This window comes from Eupeodes corollae, chromosome 2, assembly GCF_945859685.1.
Source record: "Eupeodes corollae chromosome 2, idEupCoro1.1, whole genome shotgun sequence".
Classification (NCBI taxonomy): Eukaryota; Metazoa; Arthropoda; class Insecta; order Diptera; family Syrphidae; genus Eupeodes; species Eupeodes corollae.
In genome coordinates, this window is record NC_079148.1 from 68,226,579 (window position 1) to 68,243,913 (window position 17,335).

The following is a 17,335-nucleotide window of genomic DNA, read 5'->3' on the forward strand; positions in this document are numbered from 1 at the left end:
AATTACATGGTACATAAAGTGCGTCAGCATCAATGGTGCCCTGTCGGTGCTTTAAGTACAAACGTCCCCGTCCGTCGTCGTCGATGAAGATGACGCCTAGCTTGGGCTTCTCTACGTCAGCCGCAGCGCAGTCGTCCAATATGGGATAACGCCTTGAAGTTAACTTTTATGTGAATGTCTTGTCGTAAATATAAATATTAACATCGCTGCTTCTTAAGATATCTCCACATACCTATAAACCATGTGCGGTCTTTTAAGAAGCGTCCTTTTTTATGAAAGTTAAAACTCCAGAGTCTTGTATATCTTTTCGACTTGGTCCATTTGAAGGATAGTTATTTTGTGTTGAATTTTATTTTTCACTCAAATTGATTTATGGCTTAGCTGAAGGACGTAAGGTGTACCTGAACAATTGTGAACTTCTTTCAAAAGGTCTTTCGTCAGTCAATATGTAATAACTTAGTCTTCAGATTATGCGCAACGCATATTCTTTGTTAACGTTAAAATACATGTAGATACAATATAGTACTTAGCAGGCGTGAAGTTATTTAGAGAAGCATTATGCATTTTGTTATGGTGGCAAAATTAAAATTAGCGAACAAAATAGTATCATCAGTTTAAATGTTTTGATGCATATTTGCTCATTTTTAAGGATCATTAATCATCCCTTACACGAACTTCTTTAAGTTTCAAGCACATTCTTTTGGAAGAATTTTTAATGCTGTTGCTGGCAATACAATGGCAAAATAAACAACTCTGAAGCTATAAATCCATTCAATCATTAGGTATTGTTTTTGATTCTTCTGAGACTTATGTTTTGATTATTATCTGAATCCGTAATTCTACAAACACGGTTCATAAAGCTAAACACAAAATACTTAATAACATAAGTCTTGCGACTCGACTTCAAAACTAATGCATTGGATTCAAAACTTTACATATTGAGTTGAAGATCACTTTTAACCAAGTTTAAGTTTTGTTTTTCTGGGTTTTTATTAATTTTCCATAGGAAGTTATTGTAATCGGCCTGATTTGTCGAATTGAAATTTTTGACATTTCTCGATCTTTCAAGATCCTTATAGTGTTTCGTACGTCCGTACGTTCGGGAAATCTCTTTCGTAGAGCAGAGGTGAGATGTCGACTTCAAGTAATTTTTGTTATACATAAAATAATGCGGAAAGGACTCTCAACAAAATTGAATCGGTGTTTTCTTTACCATAGCGATTTTAAAAAAAAGGTGAACGTTTTGGCTAACCCAAAATATCTCAAGAACCAATAACATAAGCGACTTGAATTATTGTATAGTATATACATATTATGACGTGGTGCCAAACTTATATATTTTTGGGAAAAAATCCAAGCAAAGTTTTTTTTATAAATCAAAAAAACTGAAAGAATTTATTTGTCACTTCCTATATTTTACGAACGAAAAATTATTTAATTTCAAAAATAAAAAGAAACCTCATTGGTGGCATAAAGAACTAGAACCATTCAGAAAGAGCTGTCGCAAACTCTTCAACAGATCTAAGTACACTAGATCTCCTTCTGACTGGGACTTATACAAACAAGCTCTAAAGCAATATAAAAAAGAATTAAGAAAGAGTAAGAGGAGGTCTTCTTGGAGAAATTTTTGAGGAAAAAAAAATGTCCAACAATACCCAGTGCTTTAAAGACAGAAGCAGGCACGTGGACGATCACAGATGAAGCATCTCTTAATCTGTTATTAGACACTCACTTTCCAGGTAGCTCTAACATACTCAACGGCTTAACATCAGAGTCTCAAGCTTCTACAAGTGATTCAGTTGATCTAATAACGCGGGAAAAACTGCAATGGGCCATAGACATATAAATCTCCAGGACTAGACGGAATCATTCCGGCCGAACTACAATAATGCTCAGACATGATCATTCCTTCATTGGAAATCATTCTGACAAGCTGTGTAAGGTTGAGATATATTCCCAAACCCTGGATAATGGCAAAAGTAGTCTTCATTCCTAAAGCAGGGAAACCCTCCCACGTTAACCCCTTAAGATCTACGACCAATCACCCTATCACTCTTCCTTCTTAAAACCTTGGAACGATTGAATGAAATTTACATCAGACAAACTTAAAACCATGTCTCATTACCACAGCTCCACATGCTTACTAAGGAAAAATCAGCACTTCACTCGCTGGTACGTACTATTGAACATTCCCTCGAATACAAAGAATATAACCTGGTAGCGTTCCTAGATATTGAAGGAGCTTTCAACAACGTCAGTTACCAGGCGATCACAACAGCAATGGATAAGCTGAAATTAGAGAAATCGCTAATATATCTTATAAGTCTTATGCTCAAAAGCAGGACAACAATTTCTAACATGAGAAGTTTTACTACCACCAGATCGGTGAATCGAGGCACTCCCCAAGGTGGAGTCCTTTCGCCTCTTTTATGGAACATGGTGGTAAACGACTTACTTACAGCATTGGAAACAGAGGGTTTCAAGGTGATTACCTACGCTGACGACGTTGCGATATCCGTATCTGGGAAGCACCTCCAAGTTCTCTCGGAAATCCTACAAAATGTCTTAAATAAGCTAACAAAATGGGCTAAGCAATGTGGTTTGGACGTCAACCCACACAAAACAGAATTAATACTCTTTTCGAGAAGATATAAAATTCCTCAGATTAGCCCACCCAAGATTTAAGGAATACCATTAAGCTTTTCCGACCAAGCTAAATATTTGGGCCTCATTTTAGACAAAAAACTAAATTGGAAGGCAAATATTGATGAAAGAGTCAAAAAGGCTACTGTAGCGCTTTTTACTTGTAAAAAGGCCATAGTATCAAAATGGGGCTTCTCCCAAAAAATAACCCACTGGCTATACACTTCGGTAATCAGACCGATACTCATTTATGGAGCTGTCGTATGGTGGACCGCATTGGACAAGATGGTCAATCTAAATAAACTCATCCAAGTCCAGCGGTCAGCAGGTATGTGCATCACAGGAGCACTTCGCTCAACACCAACCGCAGCACTGGAAGTGCTTTTAAACCTAACACCACTTGACATCTTCTCCAAAATGGTGGCAGCCAACTCATGTGTAAGGCTTAGAGCTACCTTCCAATGGACCAGCAACAATACTGGACATACTTCTATTCTAGACAGTTTCAGATCTATCCCAGATCAATAAGACTATGCCACCAGAAAAATGATATTCGGTAAAAGCTTCCATGTGTCCATCTCTTCAAGATCCTCCTGGGAAGACGATGCGGTACACTTCTACACTGACGGTTCAAAGACCGATCATGGAGTTGGAAGTGGTATCTAATCGGAACAACTGAATCTCAGTCTATCCTATAGACTTCCCAATCAATGTAGTGTATTCCAGGCAGAAGTAATGGCGATTAAAGAAGCACTATCCTGACTCAAAGAAAACGTTGTATCTTGCAGGGATATACGAATCTTCTCAGACAGCCAAGCTGCTCTTAAATCTCTCGCGTCTGTCTCCACAAACTCTCAAACAGTCCACGATTGTCGATTATCTCTGAATGAGATGACGGAACAGTTTAATATTCACCTCATTTGGGTGCCGGACCGGGCCACAGAGACATTCCGGGAAATTGCAAAGCCGATGTGCTCGCCAAAAACGGAACACCTGTGCCTAATGTTAGAAAAAAACATAACATAGGAACACCACTTGCTACATGCAAATATCTTCTCAAGCAATATGGTCTAGAAACAACAAATGCTAGATGGTCACAAAGTACCACCTGCCTAGCAACCAAGCAAATATGGCCAAGTATTGACTTAAAACGGTCAAAAGGCTTGATATCCCTGAGCAGACAAAGTATAAGCTCTACAATTGGAGTAATAACGGGACACTGCCTCATAGGAAGACATGCTCTGAGACTAGGGGTCTACACAAATGACTTTTGTAGAAGCTGCATGGACGAGGAGGAATAGGAAACAGTCCAACACCTTCTATGTACATGTCCAGCACTCTCCATTAGAAGGAATAACTTTCTCGGTAATCCCTTCTTCGATAATACCAGTGAACTGGCAACGATTGACGCAAAACGTCTCTCTAACTTTATGAAAAGTACGAAATGGTTTGTTTAAGTTCATTACTCTCCCATGAGTAACCTCATCAGTGGTATCACAATGGACCCTTGAGGTCTACGTGCGTCAATGACATCTGGACAGCCACTCCAACCTTACCTAACGTACTCTTTCTGGCCCGTTTCTTAAACTTGTGCTAAGAATTTATTATTTTAGGCGAAGGCAAGTAAAATATGTGTGAAACAACCTTATTTTTAAAGAATAATATTTTAAAATCATATACAAGGGTACCAAGATAGACACTTTAAAATAGATTGTTGATTAAATATGTCATACATTTGAATTTCGTAAAAAAATGTTGACCCGGTTTTGAGATATCGAATTTTGAAAAAAAAAATCAATATTTTTTTAAAAATCCAACCAATACTAAATCAAATATTATTAAGGCAATAAAAGAGCTTAATTAGAAAAAAAATATTGAAATCAGTTTATGAGTTGCTGAGAAAATTAAAAAACAAAATAACGGTTCAATGAGCGCAACCATTCCTGAGCAATACAAAAATATGTTTTTCTTATTAAAAGAAGCCAAGTTAAAAAATAAAATTTTAGAGAAAATTAAAAAAAAATCTATCGGTTTGTTTTTGAGAACATTCCAATTTTCGTTTTTTGATCAAAAAATTGTATGGGTTAGTTTTGATCTTAAAAAAAAAATTGAAAAACGCCACACGCGAATCAGTTCAAAACCTTAAATTCCAAGTTTGAACTCAATCGACCCAATGGTTCAGACTGTAGGAGCGTGAACAGACAAAACAGACCGGACGGAATCGCGGGACCCACTTTTTTCGAATTCTCTGCCATCGTAATATCATGTTTGATTAAAATCTCGAGTTCGAAATTTTGCACGAATGCAAAACTTGCCAAATAGTTCCTGTATGTCGCAAGTAAAAAAACAAAGGATATTAAGAACGAAAAATGTTTCTTATAGAAACAAAAATTAAACACATTGAAAGGGCTCTGGAGAGGAAGAATAACGAGGGAACCTAAGGAGCCCGGAGAACCTAATAACCCGGGAAACCTAGGAACCCTAGGAACGTTAAAAATTATTTGTTTCCATAAAACTTACTTAAAAGAAAAAGACAAGATTGTCAAAAAACTATAAAAGCAATTATTAATATGTCTTTTTTGTATAGTGGACTTTTTACAAAAATCGTGGACAAATTGATCTTTCTATAAAAGATATAATTATACAGAAAGAAAAGATGACTAAACAAAATGTCTAACAATAAAAATATATTAAGCCCCCAGGCTGACTTCCAGATTTAACATAGCACGTTATATAAAAAGTCTGAAACATAAAGTCTGAGAAGAAGAGTTGCATCTTTTCTCAATTTAGATTAATGACAATTAAATTCTTTATACTGAAATCACATTAGATTCAAGTAGCTTGAAAATGTTTCTCTAGCCTTTTCTTTCATTTTTCTATAGACGAAATATTTAAAAACGCGTTAACACAAGCCAAATCGCTATTTTGGGATCTTCATTGATTTTTGAATATTGATCAATTTCTGTGTCAAACATTCCCCCACGAATTTTTTGACATTTGGATAACTTTGATAGCTGCTTAGACGATAAGTTCCATGCCTTCCTATAAAAATCTATCCTATAATAGTCACTTGTACAACATGACATCTCCGACTATTTTAACTCACATCTCACCTACGAAAAAAAGAATAGTTATATATACAACAAATAAAAAGAAGACCAACTTCAATAATCATTTATTATATATGGAATAAAATCAAATCAAAGCCGGGACCCACCCAGCAGTTCAGCTTTAGTCATCTCTGGTATATAAAGCGCGCTGATGGAAAGATTGACTGAGGTAACAAAAAAAAAGGGTTTAAATAATGAGAAAGGTATCCGCCCGCAGCCATGTTCGTGATGATGGTTTGAGCCACATTACATTCATATACGACGATGACTACTACCAATATATGATGACCACTGCACGCTCTGAGCCCCAAGCTCAAGCCAGGTCGCAATTGTGCTGCGTCCTCGTCTCGTCGTATATGACTGCGACGACGACGATGATGCCTGCCGTAGATATGTAGTATGTGTCTTTTGCGGTTGTCTCTTAACGGTTGCTGTTTTGTGCTGCGGCAGATAATGTCATTTTAATTGTTTGTCCCAAAAAATCGAGGCACGGTTTGGATTTGTGAGCATGCGATCTCCTCGCCATCACCATTACCATCGCCATCGTCATCTTGGTCGTCATCGTCATTGTCTTGCGGCGTTGACGACTTCACTGTGTGTGGAGAGATACATAGATGCGTGGCGTGAGACAAATGATTCGCTGTGATGATGAAGGAGTTTCTGGTGCAGAGCCAGAGCCAAAGCAGAGCACAAAGGAGACTTTGTGATTTAGATCCTGCATGATGTTTGGGGTAATTTTGAAATTTTGTCCCGAGAATGGTCGGGCGGGCGGAGACTCTCATTAAATGTGTCATTATCGACCCCAAAATAGCCACGAGATCCTAATTACACTGGAATGCAAGTTTTAAGCTATATATGTAACAGTGAAGACTAAGAATGTAGGAAGGTAGGGTATAAGTGCCTCAAGAAGGCTTTTATTTATGATGATGGTGATAAATGCTTTCAGGAGTAAAACATTAAATTTATAAGCTAGGCACAGCACAAGATGGTTGCAATGTGGAATATTATGAATTTTTGTATATGAAAATGGACATTTTTTGGCATTGGTTCTAAATAATGACGAAAATAAAAATTAAAATGAGGCTGTGGTGTGACCCACGCACTTATATCATTTTTTATCGCAAAATATTTGAGGTGATAATATTTGTTTTAGATATTTTGGTTTTTAAAAAGAAACGCCACTTAATTTTCAGTTCTAAAAACCGGACCGATTACAATTACTTAAGTTAAAAAAAGTTCATTTTAAAACTTTTGATGACTGGTATTAACATGGTGAACACACAAAATTTCCTGTTCACCCTCCTAACGGCTTTCCTTAAGAGCCAAGTTCAACTCATTGATTTCTTCTTCGAGAAGTTTAGTCTTGGTATCCCTTTGTTGGAGATCATCTTTAAGCTTTTCCATATTGAATTCTAATTGTTTCACTTTTTCTGCATAATCAGCACGTACTTTTAGGGATTTTCTTTTTTCAGTCGTCTCTTCAGCAACCTGTTTTGATAACTTGAGTTTCTAGGGCTAGATTTTGTTCACTCAACGAACTTTCAATATCAGACAATTGTAGGTTGGCTTCCTCTAGATGTTGTTCGAGAAGTTTTCTCTCCTGAGCTAGAGCTTGTATTTTTTCATCCGAACCCAGTGATATTGTATCCATACGAGTTTGATCGACAGTTTGAAGGCGTACTTTAAGGTGACGATTTTCTTCTTCAACTGCAGCCAGAGTTGTAGTGGGATTATTTTTACCCAATTGTACTGAATATCTTAAACGTTCTAGTTCGTCCTGCAAATCTTCCACCATTGGTTCGAGCATCTTTAAACGTTCAAGCTCACCAGTTAAATTCTCAATTTGTTGTTAATTTTGTTTCATTGCTGCTAACCGATCAACAGCTTCTTGTTTACGAAACGATTGAAGACTTTTTAATTTTTCAATTTCAATTTTTTGAATATTTTGAATTTTTTCTTGCTCTTCCGAATGTAGTCTATTTTGTATTTGGGCTTATTAAACCGATTCCATTAGAGTTGCATTGGTTTTTTCAATGCGATTTTTCCCTTCTTGAAGCGATTGCTGTCTTTGGTTGAGATCGGTGACTTTTGTTGATAAATCATTGCATTGGCTGCGTAGGGTGTGTAATTCAATATCGTTAATCCCTTGGAAATGTTCATCATATGAATTGCTTGTCTTAAAACTAATATTATTTTTTTCAAATTGGTCTACTTATGCAACTTGAGGATTTGATTTCTTCGTGCAATTATTCAAAAATTTTCTCGCTTTGGATTTGGACACGATCTTAAAAGTGTCCTATTTGCAATTAATTAAAACACTTTTGTTTTTTAATGTCGTCATTCTTATTTAATGAAAACGAAGAAGATGGGTTTCTTTACTGATTTTTAAAATTCCGTTAACTTCGTAATTGACCATAACGATGTGAAAATTCCTTGAGTTGTTGAAGGTCATTAGTTGGATACAAAACAGCAATGTCCACTGAATCATCTTCAAAGCCGGCAATTATAAATCAAATAACTTCTTTTTGATCCATGTTCGCTAGACCAGCAAGTTCTTGCATTTTCAGGATATATCCAATAATTGAAAGTTTGGATGAGCAATATGTTGTTTTTTGGAGTTCATTGATTACTTCAGATATGGTGTGCTTTCGAAAAATCGGAAAAATTGGTAGAATTATCTACTTACAAAAACAATTCAGCAGCAGAGTTCATTTGCATTAAACGTCAGACTGACCTTAAGCGAAAACATCATCCGCACTTAATGAATCACAAACACGTTCAAAATCTTTAAGCCACTTATAGCGTTCATAAGATTTGTCAAACGAATTTATTAAGTGTTGAACACCTTCAAAATTTGGACAGCTGACTGTACAATTTATGGTTAACTCTCGCTGCAATTGTTTTATACGTTGTCGTTTTTCTAAGATTCTAATCTCTGCATCAAGATTAATTTCTTCTTGTTGCGGGTTGAGTGGTTCATTTTCATTATTTTTCATTATATAATTTCCTTAATTGTATTAAGGAAGCTGAACTCGAAAAAGGAATTTCGTGTTCGGTTAACCAATTTTGTATTTATGTTTTATTAATTTTTTATTTTATATTTGTTAAATAAATAATTGCAGTAATAGGTAGTCTTCAATCCCACTTCTGAACTTATAGGCTCTTTACTTAAAAACCAAATTTCTTATTAACAAAATATTTATAATGTTTTTTTATTTCAAATGAATTTATAAATAATTTTATTCGTCAAAACAAAAATAATTACGAGTTAAAACTAAACTTTTAATATTATGATAAGTTTAAAGTACTCCTACAAGTTTTACGTAACTTTAGTCCTGAACTCAAACACGTAATCGATTTAATTCACTAGATATTTCCTTAAACGATCCAGAATATCTTGAAACCTTACATACGATCAAAGTTTATGTCTTTACAGACTTCGAAAGAATTCAACAATTATGAGGAAAAGATGAAAAAGTAGAACTTCAATATTTTAGGAACAAATATGCCTTCAAAGAAATCTTACCACCCTGAATAAAAAATAAGTAGTGCACTTTTTGTTTTAAGAGTTACCATAACTACTTTCCATTAAAACTTAATCAAGTTCAGAACAGAATAAGGTTAGATGATGAAAATGTCAATCGTGGTGCTTGCTGGGTGGCACGTAGCGCTGTCCTGCTAGAACACCATATCGTCTAGGTTCAATTTGGGCCAGAAGAAATTAGTTATCACCATTATGTAGTGCTGGCTGTTTGACGGTGACCGCCTCACTTACATCGTTTTGAAAAAAGTATATACCAATTACGCCGCCACCAGCCCAAAATCTACACCATATGGTAACTTTTTGATGTTGCATTATCACCTGGTGAACCTTGCATAGGTTGGTGTCGTCCCATATAAGGCAATTTTGCTTGTTACAACAGCCACTCATCCAAAAATGCGACTCGTCACAAAATATGATTGTTCGGCCCAAATTGGCGTCCTTTTCCAAACGATTTGAAGCCCAGTCAGCGAACAAACGGCGTTGTCAATGGTAATAAGCTTTGAGCTCCTGGATCAGTTGGATCTTGTTGAAGTCTGCGAAAGACCTGGTTTCTTGTGCACGCCGAAGAATAGATTGCTTCGGGTTCCGTTGTAAACTTCCACGGAAGTTCCTTGAACGCACGGGTGTTGGCTGATTGTTTACTGAATCGGTCGTCTAAAATTTAGCCGCCAAACGTTGAAGAGTCGACTGTGAATGGCCACAACGTCTACCGTAAAATGGACGCAATGCGTATATTAAAGTTCTATCATTTGAACGTGATGTTCAATCGTGTAACTTGTCATGATGATTTGGCATAAACAACTGAATAATAAACAAAAGATTTTACCGAAGTCACAACAAAATGGCAACCATGGGGTGCCAAAATCTACCCGCGTCAATTTAAAAATTCCATAAATATAATTATAGAGTAGAACATAGCGTCGTCGGTGTATGAAAACTCCCTGAGTCCATTTTCCGCAAAAATTAAATAAATACACTAAGTTCATGCAAATTACAAAATCTATATTTTAAGGATGCACCATTTTTAAATTATAAAGAAAACTATCAAAAGCTATTGATTTGCATGTTGATTTCAAACTTCTAATGCAAATATCTCAAAACACAAAAAATGGACTTAGGGAGTTTTAATTGAACGACGACGAATTAGTTCGAAGCTCAGCTCTTTTGTTTTCATGAATTTAATTGTACTCAATATAATTTATATTTCTGTAATTAACGTTCGATGTATTTAGTTAAAATTTCTCCCATTTTTACATGAGAAAACAAACCTTTTTTTATTACAAGGTTAGAAATTTAATTGGACTTGAAGAGAAGTGAAGTCACAGCAATTCCGATATAAAAATTATATGTTCGCGAATTTTTAACAGTACAATTTGAATAATTAAGAAATTCGAAAATCATGATGGCTAATTTTAATCTTTCTTTTTTTTTAATCTAAAATAGAAAATATTGTAGCTTAGATTGATTATTATTTTGATTATACAGGGTCCCACAGCAAGTATGAAAGATTTGAGACAATGTTACACACATTAATTTTTGCAAAACTCAAATTTTATTTATGAATGTATTCCTTAGATGTTGTCATTGCAAAGTCAGCCAAACAAAATCTGTCAAGTGGTGTGTATTTTTGTCAAAAGAATCTTGTAGGCGTTGTGAGAAGTCGCGCAAACTCCTCTGAAGAATTTGACGTGGAACTGCTCTTGGGTAATAGAGCACATGGTTTCTTTATTTATATTATGTTCTATAATCTTGCTTTGAGGTAGCCCTATAAAAAGTAATCACATAGTGACAAATTCTTTGATCGAGGGGGCCGTTCCACATCTCCTTGCAATAAAATCGGAAGCCCAGGGTATGTTTCTCTTAAAAAAATTCTTCAAACCTCATCCGTCTGCTGTAGGTGTTTTGTTGCATTTCTTGAAAAACAATCATCTTATAGGGATGAAAATTCAAATCAAAGTGTAACATTCGCCTATCTGAGCGGTCTGACATCCATAGAGCCCAACCGTGATATACAGCTTATCTACAGCGTTCGTTGAAGTATCTCAACCGAATTTCAATCAGAACAGGACATATTGCAATAAAATGAAATGTATCTTCAAGCGCTTTCAAGTTACATGGACTACACAGTAAAGGCAGATCTGGTCGGTGGGGTACAAAGTTGAGACTGAGCAATTCTCCTCTTGCTTTAAAAATAATATTTATTTTATTTAATGAGTCCTTATTTAGAAGGTACGAGTTCTGTTGAAGGTTATAGTTAAGACTATTATAGTAGCATCGAGACAGAGAAGAGCTTCAAACAAGATGCTTCCAAACTTTTCGAGGATCTCATTGAACTTTCTGCTTAGCATTGACGTTCCCTTGAGGATATGTTCATGGTTGTACCACATGTTTCGGCGAGGTTAGTCCATTCTTCGAACATTGATACCTGCTCTTAGAACTTTTTTTGGTATTCGATTACCATCCATTTCAAATACCTTTACAATATAGTTGAAGTGTATTGCGAGGGTGTCCATAATCAAAGGTGGTGTACCTGTTTCTAGGCAAACCATGTAGTTTGGGGTAGTTTTAAGTAGTCGAAGTATTCTTTTCACAAAATATCTTATGAATTTTTCCACCGATTCAAAGGAGGAATATCTCCAAACTTGCGTTCCGTAGAGTAGGATTGACAGGTCTGTAGAGCGGAACAACTTTTGCTTAGCACTGTGCTCAACATACCTGTTTCTGAAACACCTTTCCCATAATGAAGAGATTGCGCGCTTGGCCTCCGCCAATTTTCCCTCCAGATGTTGTCTCATATTCAGGGTTGAAGTTACCAAAACTCCTAGGTATTTGTACTCGCGCACAATGTCGATTGTCTGTCCGTTATATTTCCACTGCTCATTTCTTGAATATCCGTCACCCCCACCTCTGAAAATCATCATCTTCGATTTTTGCAAATTAACTTCCAGATTCCATCGATTGCAATATATCGCAAGCCTGTTTATCATCAGCTGTATGCCATCTACTGTTTCGGAGAATAGCACGATGTCATCTGCATACATAAGGGCTGGAACAGTCAATCCTTCTACAGTGATTCCACCTCTCACTTCATCAGTAATATCATTTATGAACATTATAAATAGGAGGGCGCTAAGAATACAGCCTTGCTTAAGACCAGTTGCTGTTGCAAACTCCTCGGATATAGACTCGCCATCCCAAACGTAAGCTAAGTTGTTGTCGTACATCGCTCTTAGCACGTTTATAACTTTACTTGACACACCTGATACAGAGAGCTTGTAAAAGAGAGCTTGACGGTCGACAGAGTCAAAAGCTGCACGGAAGTCTATGAAGAAAGCGTATAATTTCTTCTGATTCCTTTTACAAAGATCAACAATGTTCAGCAGTGAGAAAATATGGTCTATGGTTGAATAAATTTTCCTGAAACCAGCCTGGAATTCCGATAGAATGTTCTTGTTCTCCACCCACTTCGACATTCTGTCCAGCAAATAGCTTAGCGCAGGTGTTAAGAAAAGAAATCCCTCTGTAATTTGCTGGGTCCTCGTAGCTACCTTTTTTGTGAAGCGGAAAAATAATTGACTTATGAAAAACTTCCGAAACAGAGGCACTCGGTTGAATTCGGATGTTAAAAGAAAGATACATTTTTCCGTGGCGTGTTTGAAGAATTCAAAGGAGCTTCAGTCATCCCTTGGGGCTTTGTTTAATTTTGCATTTGCAACAACTTCTTTCACTTCTTGGATCGAAAAAGGGGCATCTAAGTACTCATCGAGGACCGAGGGAGTTGCATATTGCACCAAAGGACAATTGTTGAGCGATTGAGAAGGCTGATGAAGTAGTCTCTAAGATCAGATGCCTGCAAACCCAGAGCGATAGTATTTATTTTTCCATTAAGATGCTTAACAGTTTTCCAAAACTCTGAAGATAAGCGGGTGTTATTTATACGGCAATATTTAAATTTTCAAAGGAAACTCTCTTGGCATAACAAAATCGTTTGAAGTTTCTATTCGCATCCGTATATAATTTTCTAAAAATCTGTAGGTTGTGGGTTCTTAAAAGATTAAGGTAATTAAAGACAATTTCCTTGTTTTCATGCATTTAACATTAAACATTTTTAATGTAACAACCTTGTTTCATTGCCACGATCAAAGTGACCAAAAAAGCCGAAGGAAAACCTAATTTTTCCTATACACATAAGTATATATTCATTGGTCAATACATTATCTTTTAATTAAACATTTTTGTTTAATTAATGCTTTATTTTTTTGCGGATTGTTTTTCGGGTCCGCTTTCTTAATCATTTTAGAAGGGTGTTTATATCAGCACGAATATCCAAATTTCCAAGCGTCTCCAGTTCTTTGTTTAAGTTTTTTTGGTAAACGTTTCGGTTCCTATCGTTCGAAATCAGTTTTGGAACAATGTTAAGCTTTCTTGTATTGACTGGAGATTGTGATGTTGTACACGAAAGTGCTATTTCAAGCGGCATATGATATGATAAATTGAAGAATGCTTGGAAAACTATGTAAGGCACCTTGTCATTAAGATAATTTCATGTTTAAAATCCTCAGCGCCTAAACGTAGGCATTAATTTACTTAAGAAAAAATTCTAAATCTTGTAATAACTTTATTTGTTAGAGAACGTTCTTACGTAACTAAATAGAACAAATAATACAACTTAAAGTCCCTGGTTGACCAGTTTAACTTTATTTACCTATTTTAGACGGCACTCACTCTTCATTTTTCAATTCCCCTGAACTTGTAATCCTACAGCTTATGTGTTATGTATCTGAATTGGTCAAAAGACTGAAGAAATCAGGTGTTAAAGTAGGTAATTTTTATAACAAACTGTTTTTCCCAACACATATTCTATGTTAAAAACAAGATGAATAGTATTTACATGTGTAAGGTTAAGAGGTTCTAACTCAGGATCCCAAATTGGAAGCAACAAGGAATTCAGGACAGAACTCTTTAATTTTATAATATAGGTTAGGTCACTTTAAGATCAAAATAATTTTGTTAGTTGACACTTTTTAACCAACGTCTGTCAAGTAGCCTCAACTATACATCGCATGTTAGTGAATATGCCTTTTCTCAATCTCAAACTTCTATTGAAACAAATTTTCCCCAGGACAACTTCCAGACCAAAACTAATATGTTGTGCGTGAGATAAGAACTCTTTATGCCATCATTGAAATATCTAAGAACAAAGCAGTTAAATCTAGTGTAATTTTCTTGCAATATATATATTTGTATGGATGTATGTACGGTACGTATGACGGTATTTGTGTCATGGCTTGAATATAGAAAAACTATAGCATCCCGATCCCATCTATTTCTTTATACAGTCGCAGTCGTGTCGTTGGCCCATTATATGCGATACATCCTAGAGCCATCCCGCAACTACTTGATCAGATAATTCCATCATGGATAAACTGAAAAGCCAATTTAGAGTCCAAGCCAGAACTCACCATCACCGACTGCATCTCACCATGTCGCATGTCGCGCAATGTGCTTCCCACTGGCCCGCGTCCACCACGTAAATAACATCAACGCCCCTAAAAATTGTATCTGATTTAATATGTTTTTTTTTTTGGTCCTCTACAGAAATAGTTTAGTGTCCAGAGGTTCACTCTCTGTTTACCCAGAACCCAACCTGGGGTTAGAGAATATTGCACATCGAGGAAGATGAGACACACTGGACTCTAGAATGACTACTTTCTTGGATAATCATTGTGAGTCTTCTCTTCCCAGAGGGCGATCTTTGGGGGAGAATTCTAGTATGTCTTTTTTTTGTTTCCTAGGTCTGTGCAAAGATGTGATGCCACATTGGGACATTGCCCTGAGATTGATTCCTGATTCCTGCTGGTGCTTTACTAGGAACGAGTATAGACCTGCTATAATATAAGAGTGTATGTGGGGGATATTGTGCGCGCAAAATAGAATATGCGTTCCAGTAAAGTAGCCGCATGGCATCATGGAGAAGGAGCAAGCAAGTCAATGCATTCGGTCTTTCTCTATACACTTCCCATTATAAATGGGGACGGGAGTATGAAATTACACGAAACTATGCGATTCTGCAGCCCGATTTAAGTTGACTCTAATTACAGAGTGCGGGCACTCGATCCGCGGTGGCGGTATGCAGTAGGATTTCACATATACTACACTCAAGACATCAGCGGTATATAAACATTGTATATAGGTATAGGCCTTGATGATAGTTGGTTTTGGTTTAACTTAACCACTCGCTATGGCATTCGGAAGCTTCAACATTCTTTGGATTATTATGGTCATTCGAGTGAAGAGAGAGAGAGAGGAAGGCGAAAAAGTGAACAGAATTAGTCGTGCTCTGACATGCCCCCAAAACCTATATCATATCCAATTTAAGCTCCTCGGATGATATTAGGTTTAGGTTTAATGATTTTTTTCTCTGTATTCTATAAAAGAAGATATTTTTTCTCTGTATTCTATAAAAGAAGATAAGGTGGAGACTTACAGTGAGTAAAACAAGAAAAAGGATTTTAGAGACACACACATTTTTTAACGTCTGAAGGAGGTGTATTAGAATAGAACTATTTTCATAACAGAGAATGCACAGAGGTTCTAAATGTTAATTTACCAAAAGATATTTAATAAGCATCATTGACATTAACATTAACATTAACATTAACATTAACATTAACATTAACATTAACATTAACATTAACATTAACATTAACATTAACATTAACATTAACATTAACATTAACATTAACATTAACATTAACATTAACATTAACATTAACATTAACATTAACATTAACATTAACATTAACATTAACATTAACATTAACATTAACATTAACATTAACATTAACATTAACATTAACATTAACATTAACATTAACATTAACATTAACATTAACATTAACATTAACATTAACATTAACATTAACATTAACATTAACATTAACATTAACATTAACATTAACATTAACATTAACATTAACATTAACATTAACATTAACATTAACATTAACATTAACATTAACATTAACATTAACATTAACATTAACATTAACATTAACATTAACATTAACATTAACATTAACATTAACATTAACATTAACATTAACATTAACATTAACATTAACATTAACATTAACATTAACATTAACATTAACATTAACATTAACATTAACATTAACATTAACATTAACATTAACATTAACATTAACATTAACATTAACATTAACATTAACATTAACATTAACATTAACATTAACATTAACATTAACATTAACATTAACATTAACATTAACACTAACATCGTAAAAAAACAAGCCAAAAGGGATATTTTTTGTAATTAATTAATTTTACAAACTTATGTAAACTCCCGAGTTTTGCAGCTAAATTTGTATATACACAAAAGATTCACAACTTTTTGTTTCTAATTTGCCTTTTATTGCAATTCATACTGTTACCACTATCATCCTTTGTTGCACTATATGCGTTATGTGCCCACTGATGGTAACAAAACAATCTTATACCGTCATGTTATTCTGGATGTCAGATTGGAAGTGCTGCTACACAAGCCCCAGAGCAGATGCAACTGGGCACATGAACGCATGTGAAAAGTAATTTTGTTTAACTCATATTTTTGACTCCATCTTACACTAGCAGAATGATGACCAATCTTCAGCAATCGACAACAACGACCAAGTCGACAACGATGACGATGATCTTTTCTCCTTAAAGATCATCCCGGTCCATGATGATCGTCTCCATAAAGCTATTGAAGTACTTCAGCCAGAATGATAATTGATGGCTCTGCATATCCGCAAAAATTCATCTGTGCGATTGAATCCCAAAAACAAAACAAAGGAAAACAACGAAGAAAGACGACTGCGACGAAGTCGTCGAAGACGACGATTGCTTTCGATAGATGGATGATCAGTGATCATGTGAGAGGGAGGCCTGATCCGCAATGATGAGGAACCGATCACCTACCGCAACTCTCTTTCATGGTACTTTAAAGAAATAATTGCTCCCGCTTTGGCCAGATAGT

General features: G+C 35.6%; 1 pseudogene; it reads right to left on the bottom strand.

The window, feature by feature from the left end:
* Positions 1-6,995: 6,995 nt before the first annotated feature.
* On the bottom strand, positions 6,996-12,770 carry LOC129944988 (myosin heavy chain, clone 203-like; annotated as a pseudogene).
* Positions 12,771-17,335: the final 4,565 nt, after the last annotated feature.